Source organism: Pongo pygmaeus, chromosome 7, assembly GCF_028885625.2.
Source record: "Pongo pygmaeus isolate AG05252 chromosome 7, NHGRI_mPonPyg2-v2.0_pri, whole genome shotgun sequence".
NCBI lineage: Eukaryota > Metazoa > Chordata > Mammalia > Primates > Hominidae > Pongo > Pongo pygmaeus.
In genome coordinates, this window is record NC_072380.2 from 30,141,338 (window position 1) to 30,150,221 (window position 8,884).

The following is an 8,884-nucleotide window of genomic DNA, read 5'->3' on the forward strand; positions in this document are numbered from 1 at the left end:
CAACACTCTTTCATTGAAAAAAAATTTCAACAAACTAGGACTATAAGGGAACTTCCTCAACCTGATCAAGGTCATCTATTAAAAACCCACAGCTAATATCACACTTACTAATGAAATAGTGAAGGTTTTTTTCCCTGAGATCTGGAAAATGACACAGATGTCCACTCTCACCACTTCTGTTTAACATTGTGCTGGAAGTTCCAGCCCAGGCAATTAAGCAAGTAAAACAATTAAAGCCATCCAAATCTGAAAAGAAGAAGTAACCCTTTTTCAGATGACCTGATCTTATATATATAGAGAGAGAGAAAACCCTAAGGAATACACAATAAAATTTTTAGAGATGATAAGTGAATTCAGCAAAGTGACAGAATATAAGAACAATACAGAAAAATCAGTTGTGCTTCAAGACAACAGCAATGAACACTCTGAAAAGGAAATTAAGAAAATGACTCCACTTACAATATCATCCAAAATAATAAAATATCTAGGAATAAATGTCATCAAGGAGGGCAAAGACTTACACACTGAAAACCACAAAACATTGCTGAAAAAAAATTAAAGAAGAGCTAAATAAATAGAAAAACATTTCACTGTCATAGATTAGAAGACAATATTATTAAGATGGCAATTGTATTAGGCCATTCTTAGATTGCTATAAAGAAATAGCTGAGACTGTGTAATTTGTAAAGAAAAGAGGTTTAATTGGCTCATGGTTCTGCAGGCTGTACAGGAAGCACAGTGCTGCACATCTGCTCAGCTTCTGGGAAGGCTCAAGGAGCTTTTACTCATGGCAGAAGGTGAAGCAAGAGCAGGCACATCACATGGCAAGAGCAAGAGCAAAAGAGTGTGGGGGGAAGATGTCACACACTTTTAAACAGTCATATCTTTCAAGTACTCACTCACTACTGCAAGGACAACACCAAGGGGATAGCACTAAGACAGTCATGAAAAATCCACTCCCACGATCCAGTCACCTTCCACCTGGCCCCACCTCCAACACTGGGGATTACAATTCAACATGAGATTCTGGGGGAACAATATCCAAACTGTATCAGCAATGTTCCCCAAATTGATCTACATATTGATCCAATCTCTGTCAAATTCTGTCATTTTGGCAGAAATAGACGAGCTGATTCTAAAATTCATAGGGAATTGATAAAGATGGAGAATATCCTAAAACAAAGATGGAAAAAGAAGAACAAAGTGGGAAAACACACAGTTCCCAATTTCAAAACTTACAACAAAGCTACAGTAATCACAACAGTGTGGTATTGGCATAAGGATAGACAGATCAATAGAGTAGAACTGAGAGTCCAGAAATAAATTCTTACATCTATAGCTAATTGGTTTTCAACAAGTTTGTCAAGGCCATTAAATGAGGAAAGAATCGTCTCTTCAACAAATGGTGTTGAGACAACTGGATATTCACATGCAAAAGAATGAAATCAAACCCCTACCTCACACCATATGTAAAAATTAATTTGAAATTGATCAAAGACCTAAATGTAAGAATAAAAATGATAAAACTTTTAGAATAAAACTTAAGTATATGTCTTCTTGACCTTTAACTAGTTTTCTGAAATATGACACCCAAAGCACAAGCAACAAAAGAAAAAATAGACAAATTGAACTTCAAAATAACAGGCTTTTGCACATCATGGAAACTATCAAGAAAGCGTAAATGATAACCTACAGAATGGGAGAAAATATTTGCAAACATATATCTGGTAAAGGCCTAGTATCCAGTACAGAAAAAGAATTCTTCCCCTCCCTCGCCCCTGGCCTCCATTCCCTCCCAGGGTCGCTTCGCGGAGCGGCTAGGAGGAGCACTGCAGCGGCAGCACTTTCCACGGTAGGAGCTGGAGCTGGGCTCTGGTGCGCGCGCAGCTGGGCCGCCCGAGCCGGAGGGACTGGTTGGTTGAGGGAGAGAGGGAGGGAATCCCGGGCTGCCCAACCGCCATGTTCAGCCTGCTCGATCCTGCAGGGCAGCCCTTCGGCTCTGCGTGCGGAGCCGAGTCCCAGGCCGGTGAGGCGGGGGTCCGCTAAGACCGCTACCGGCCCCTCGGCGCTGACGGGCCCGCGAGGGGCTCACCCTCCGAAGGCAGCCTCGCCGAAGGCAGACGCGGCCCGGACTTGGTCCTGCGCAGCGGGCGCGGAGCGGCGCAGCGGGAGGAAGCGAGAGGTGCTGCCCTTCCCCCGAAGTTGGAAGCGCCTTAGTCGGGTCCAAAATGCCCAAGAGGACGCCGACGCCCATCCAGCTGACCCCGGCCGCCGACGGCTCCAGCCGTGGTTAACGGGACCAGCTCTGCGGAAACCAACTTGGAGGCCTTACAGAAGAAGCTGGAAGAGCTAGAGCTTGACAAGCAGCAGTGAAAGCGCCTTGAGGCCTTTCTTACCCAGAAACAGAAGGTGGGAGAACTAAAGGATAACGACTTTGAGAAGATCAGTGAGCTGGGGGCTGGCAATGGCGGTGTGGTGTTCAAGGCCTCCCACAAGCCTTCTGGCCTGGTCATGGCCAGAAAGCTAATTCATCCGGAGATCAAACCTGCAATCCGGAACCTGATCATGAGGGAGCTGCAGGTTCTTCATGAGTGCAACTCTCCATACATCGTGGGCTTCTGTGGTGCATTCTACAGCAAGAGGCGAGATCAGTATCTGCATGTAGCACATGGATGGAGATTCCCTGGATCAAGTCCTCAAGAAAGCCGGAAGAATTCCTGAACAAATTTTAGAAAAAGTTAGCACTGCTGTAATTAAAGGCCTGACATATCTGAGGGAGAAGCACAAGATCATGCACATAGATGTCCAGCCCTCCCACATCATAGTCAACTCCCGTGGGGAGATCAAGCTCTGTAACTTTGGGGTCAGCGGGCAGCTCATCGACTCCATGGCCAACTCCTTCGTGGGCCCAAGGTCCTACATGTCGCCAGAAAGATTCCAGGGGACTCATTACTCTGTGCAGTCACACATCTGGAGCATGGGACTCGCTCTGGTAGAGATGGCAGTTGGGAGGTATCCCATCCCTTCTCCAGATGCCAAGGAGCTGGAGCTGATGTTTGGGTGCCAGGTGGAGGGAGATGCGGCTGAGACCCCACCCAGGCCAAGGACCCCAGGGAGGCCTCTTAGCTCCTATGCAATGGACAGCCGACCTCCCATGACAATTTTTGAGTTGTTGGATTGCATAGTCAACGAGCCTCCTCCAAAACTGCCCAGTGGAGTGTTCAGTCTGGAATTTCAAGATTTTGTGAATAAATGCCTAATTAAAAACCCCGTAGAGAGAGCAGATTGGAAGCAACTCATGGTTTATGCTTTTATCAAGAGATCTGATGCTGAGGAAGTGGATTTTGCGGGTTGGCTCTGCTCCACCATCGGGCTTAACCAGCCCAGCACAGCAACCCATGCTGCTGGTGTCTTAAGTGTTTGGGAAGCAGCAAAGAGCAAGTCCCCTGCCCAGTGGTTTGCCATGTCACTTTTGGGCCTCCTTCCCATGCCTGTCTCTGTTTAGATATGCATTTCACCTGTGACAAAGGATGAAGAACACAGCATGTGCCAAGATTCTACTCTTGTCATTTTTAATATTACTGTCTTTATTCATATTACTATTATTGTTCCCCTAAGTGGATTGGCTTTGTGCTTGGGGCTACTTGTGTGCATGTTGATGATCAAAACCCGTGCCAGGCTGAATTACAGTGAAATTTTGGTGACTGTGGGTAGTCATTCTTACAATTGTGCTGCTGTTCTTGCTCCATGACTGGCTGTCTGCCTGTATTTTCGGGATTCTTTCACATTTGGTGGTACTTTATTCTTGCTGGGCATACTTTCTCTCTGAGTAGGAGGGAGATTTGTGAGATCCTTCACAGGCAGTGCATGTGAAGCATGCTTTCCTGCTATGAATATGAGCTTCAGAAAGTGTACATCATGTTATTTTATTATTATTATTTGCTTTTCATAGAATTCAGCAGTTTATATCCAAATCTAGCCAGAGCACTTCACTGCCATGATAGCTGGGGCTTCACCAGTCTGTCTACTGTGACGATCTGTAGACTTCTGGTTGTATTTCTACATTTATTTTCAATATACTGTGTGGGATACTCAGTGGTATGTCTCTTTAAGTTTTGATTGTTTCTTAAATGGTGAAATTATTTTGAATGTCACAAATTGATCAAGGCATTAAAATGTCAGATTTATCTTTCCCCATATCCAAGTACCAATGCTGTTGTAAACAACACGTATAGTGCCTAATATTGTATGAAACTCCTTTTAACCATTTTAACCTAGATGTTTAACAAATCTAATCTCTTATTCTAATAAATATACTATGAAGTTTAAAAAAAAGATGAAAGCTAAAAAAAAGAAAAGAAAAGAAAAAGAATTCTTAGAACTCAAAAAGACAAGGACTTGAGTAGATATGTTGTTGGTGAAAATGTAAATGGTGCAGCCACTGTAGAAAACAATTTGGCTGTTCCTCAAAAAGCTAAATATAGAACTACCATACAACCGAGCAATTCCACTCCTAGGTATATATCTAAGAGAACTGAACACAATGGTTCAAATAAAAACTACACACAAATGTTCACAGCAGCATTATTCACAATAGCCAAAAGGTAGAAACAACCTAAATATTCATCAACTGATGAATGGATAAACAAAATGTGGTATATCCATACCACAGATTACTATTCAGCCATAAAAATGTACAGAGTGTGTTACCTGCTACAACAAGACAAAGCTTGAAAACAAATGAAAGAAGCCAGACATGAAAGTCTTCTCCTATTACATATTTCTGTTTATATGAAATGTCCAAAGTATGCAGAAAACCAATTAGTGATCACCAGGGGCTGGTAGGAGGGGTACAAAGGAAGTGACTGCTTAATAAATATGGGGTTTGTTTTTGGAGTATTGAAAATGTTCTACTTTTTTTTTTTGGTAGAGATGGAGTCTCTCTATGTTTCCCAAAATTAGCCAGCCATAGTGGTGCATGCCTGTGGTCCCAGCTAGTCGGGAGGCTAAGGCTTGAGCCTGGGAGGTCGAAGCTGAAGTGAGCCTTCACTTCACACCACTGCACTCCAGCCTGGGTAACAGTGAGATCCTGTCTTTAAAAAGAAAGAAGAGAGGGAGAAAAGAAAGAAAAAGAAACAGAGATGGAAGAAAGAAAGAGAGAGAAAGGAAGGAAGGAAAGAAGGAAGGAAGGAAGGAAAGAAAGAGAAAGAAAGGAGGGAGGAAGGGAGGGGAGGGGAGGGAGGGGAGGGAGGGGAGAGAGAAAGAAAAAAGGAAAGGAAGGAAAGAAAAGAAAGAAAGAGAAAGAAGAAAAAAAGAAAGAAAAAGGAAAGAAAGAAAAGAAAAAAGGGAGGGAGGGGAGAGGAAGGGAGGGGAGGGGAGAGAGGAAGGAAAGAGAGAGAGGGAAGGAAGGAAGCAAGGAAATGTTTTAGAATTAGATAGTAGTTGCAGTAGCACAATCTGTGTATGTACTAGAAGCCACTAAATTGGCATACTTTAAAATGGTTAAAATGGGGAATGTATGTTATGTGAATTTTACCTCAATTTAAGGTGTGTCTGTGTACCATCGAATTATGTTATTCAACCTATGAATAACAGTCTATAGACCAGATTTAACACCGAGCTCCAACCAAATCCAAATCCAACCATTTGAATGAGGGCAAAAATTTTAGCCTCTGAGTCTCAGTTTCATACATAAAAATGGGGACGATAATAATGCCTGCCTTATAGAGTCCTTAGGATTAAATGAGCTAACGAAAGTAAAGAATATATCATGAGCCCTAGAATATAATAAATTCTCAACAAATACATAAACAGATGCACAGAAAATAGATAGCTATGGCTAGGTGCAGTGGCTCATGCCTAGAATCCCAGCACTTTGGGAGGCCGAGGTGGGAGGATCACTTGAGTCCAGGAGTTTGAGATCAGCTTGGGCAACATAGTGAGACCCTGTCTCTATAAAATAATAATAATAATAAAATGGCATCAGCAGTGGCTGGGCAAGTTATTTGTTGCAAGGAAAGACAAGTGTCGTGAGTTTCCACTTTGCATAATGTGTTCACCAAAATTACAGCTCCACATAACTTCCAGTCTCTTTCCCCATACAAATATTTCCAAAACCAACTTAAATCTCATCTCAATTAAGCCGTTCCAGTCACCCGAGCTGAAGATACCTCCTCTTCCATTGAGCTTCTCAGAAAAAGAAAAAAGAAATGAAGCAAAAAGAAAAGGTACTGCCAGGTGCAATGGCTCATGCCTGTAATCCCAGCACTTTGGGAGGCCAAGGCAGGAGGATCATTTGAGCCCAGCAGTTTGAGACCAACCTGGGCAACAAGGTAAGACCTTGTCCGTATAAAAACTAAATAAACATATATTAAAAAAAAGAAAAGGCACTAATTTAAAAACCTCTGTCTCCTACCATAACCTCTTTCCTTTGACATCACTTTCTCCATTTCCTCCCACATTTCTTTGACCTCATCAACATCCCAAAAACAATGACATTTCTACTTTTTTTTACCCAGCACATTCCTTCTCATCAAGCTACAATTCCATAGTCTAGCAAATGCATTTGCTGTCTTACAAATACCTTCAGCTCCTTGACCTTCTCCTTCCAAAGCAGAACCTGAACTCTGCACAGATCCAATATCCACCTTACCTCCTCTACACCTTGAACTTGAAACATTAGTTATTACTGGAGAAAAACACCCAGTTAAGCAGAATGGTAACAGGTCAAATTAATAGTGACCAACCTCAAATTTACACTCAACCATGCCCAGAAATTTTCTTAAATTTCCTCTACTAAACCCTTCTCCCATTCTCCATTAGGATTTCATACCTCTGCACTCCACTAAAACTCTGACTTCTGTTCCATGTAGCCTCAATTGATCATTCCTCACACTTCATGAAGAATACAGAACCCATCAGGTACCAAATCATCCCTCTTATTTTAACCACCAATTCTCCATTTGCAACTACAGTCTTCTTTTTCCTTCTATTACATAGAAATGCCTTTCCTATAATGAAAGTCATACTTCTCCATCTCTCCTCTAGATTGAATCCTCTTTTCACTCAGAGCCTTGCCGCACACCAAGGTGTGAATATGGTGATCTGGGGGTTTTCTTTTAACTTTTACATAAGTGATTATGGGGCCAGCTGTGGTGGCTCATGTCTGTAATCCCAGCACTTTGGGAGGCCGAGGTGGGAGGATCACTTGAGTCCAGGAGTTTGAGACCAGCCTGGGCAACAAAGTGAGACCCCCATCTCTAAAAATAAATAAATACAATATAATATAATAAATAAAAGAAGCTACCATGGATTACTTACATAGTGTTTAAGGAAGAAATTAAGAGGGAAGTGTAATCCGTTGTCATCAGAAAGTTCTGGCATCCTTGGAGAGGCTCTAACACTACATTGTCATTTCGGGTCAACATTCAGCCACCAATTCGGTTTTGGGGTAGGAATAGAAACTAAATTCTGCAGCCGGGCGCAGTGGCTCACACCTATAATCCCAGCACCTTGGGAGGCCAAGGCAGGCGGATCATGAGGTCAGGAGATCGAGACCATCCTGGCCAACATGGTGAAACCCCATCTCCACTAAAAATACAAAAATTAGCCAGGTGTGGTGGCACGCGCCTGTAGTCCCAGCTACTCAGGAGGCTGGAGCAGGAGAATTGCTTGAACCCAGGAGGCGGAGGTTGCGGTGAGCCGAGATCGCACCATTGCACTCCAGCCTGGCAACAGAGCGAGACACTGTCTCAAAAAAAAAAAAAAAAAAATCTGCCCACCAGAGAAACTGAGTAAACAAGTCTCATAAAGATCATAGGAAGTGCTACAGAATGTGGTAACTATCTCTTGTAAAATAACAGGCCATGTATCTCAAGCCTCTCCCATAGCCGATTTAATTATTGCTAATTTTCTAATGTACCTAAATCACAAAAGTGAAATCAGAGAGATTACCTAATGACTGATCTGTTCAAAGAGGAGTGAATTCAAAAGGCATCAGCAGCATTGGAGAGCCTCCGGTGTGGGAAGGCTCACCTCCACAGGGCCACTTTTTCTTGTCAGTGAATCACACAGTCAAATTACAGGAGAAAGGGACAGGAATTCGGCTAAATTCCAACTCCCGGCCTCAGAAGGTTATTCATCAACCCTGCAGCAGCAGCTCTCCGTCTGGCAGGGGAGGTTTCCTCTAATTATGTATCGCTCCCTGTGGGCCACCCGGCAGGACCTTTATTTTCTTCACAGTTATTAATCAGCTATCCAGTGTTAACAAGAAGATCAGATCCAGAAGTATGCAAATCCACCCTTAATTCTTTCTCCTAATCACTCGGCAGGCCACCTTAGGAGCTCGCTAATGAGCTGACCATCTAAAAGCCTCCTGCTAGCTACCAAGTCTCCTATTCTTAATAATCACTTCTAAAATGGGATATTTTTGTTTCAAATACATAGGCCTATTCAACACCCTGAAATATATAACTTTTCAGCAACTTTCTGGCAAAACTTATCTAAATTAGGCAATGCTAAAACTGACTAAATTATAATAAAACCGAAGAAATGTCCAATGGGGAATTCAAATTCAACACCTGGGAACCTTCCTAACCCCAGAGACTGAGTCCCAATCTTTGTTACTTTTTTTTTTTTTTTTGAGCAGCGTCGCACTCTGTCGCCCAGGCTGGAGTGCAGTGGGGTGATCTTGGCTCACTGCAACCTTGCTGATACCACTGCAATGACTGGAGGAACACCAGGGTCCTCGGTCTCCTGCCGGTTTAGATAAAACCAAATGGACACACGTGGAGTGGTTTTAAGGATCGAAAATTTCACAGGCAAGAAAGAAGGAAGAAGAAAACAGCTCCCCCGTGTAGAGACAGAGGGAGGGGTATTCAAACAA

The 8,884-nt window shown here is 42.9% G+C and overlaps 1 pseudogene; it reads left to right on the forward strand.

Annotated features, from left to right (window-relative positions):
• The first annotated feature begins 1,939 nt into the window (after positions 1 to 1,939).
• Positions 1,940 to 4,268, forward strand: LOC129042431 (dual specificity mitogen-activated protein kinase kinase 1-like; annotated as a pseudogene).
• The last annotated feature ends 4,616 nt before the right edge of the window (positions 4,269 to 8,884 follow it).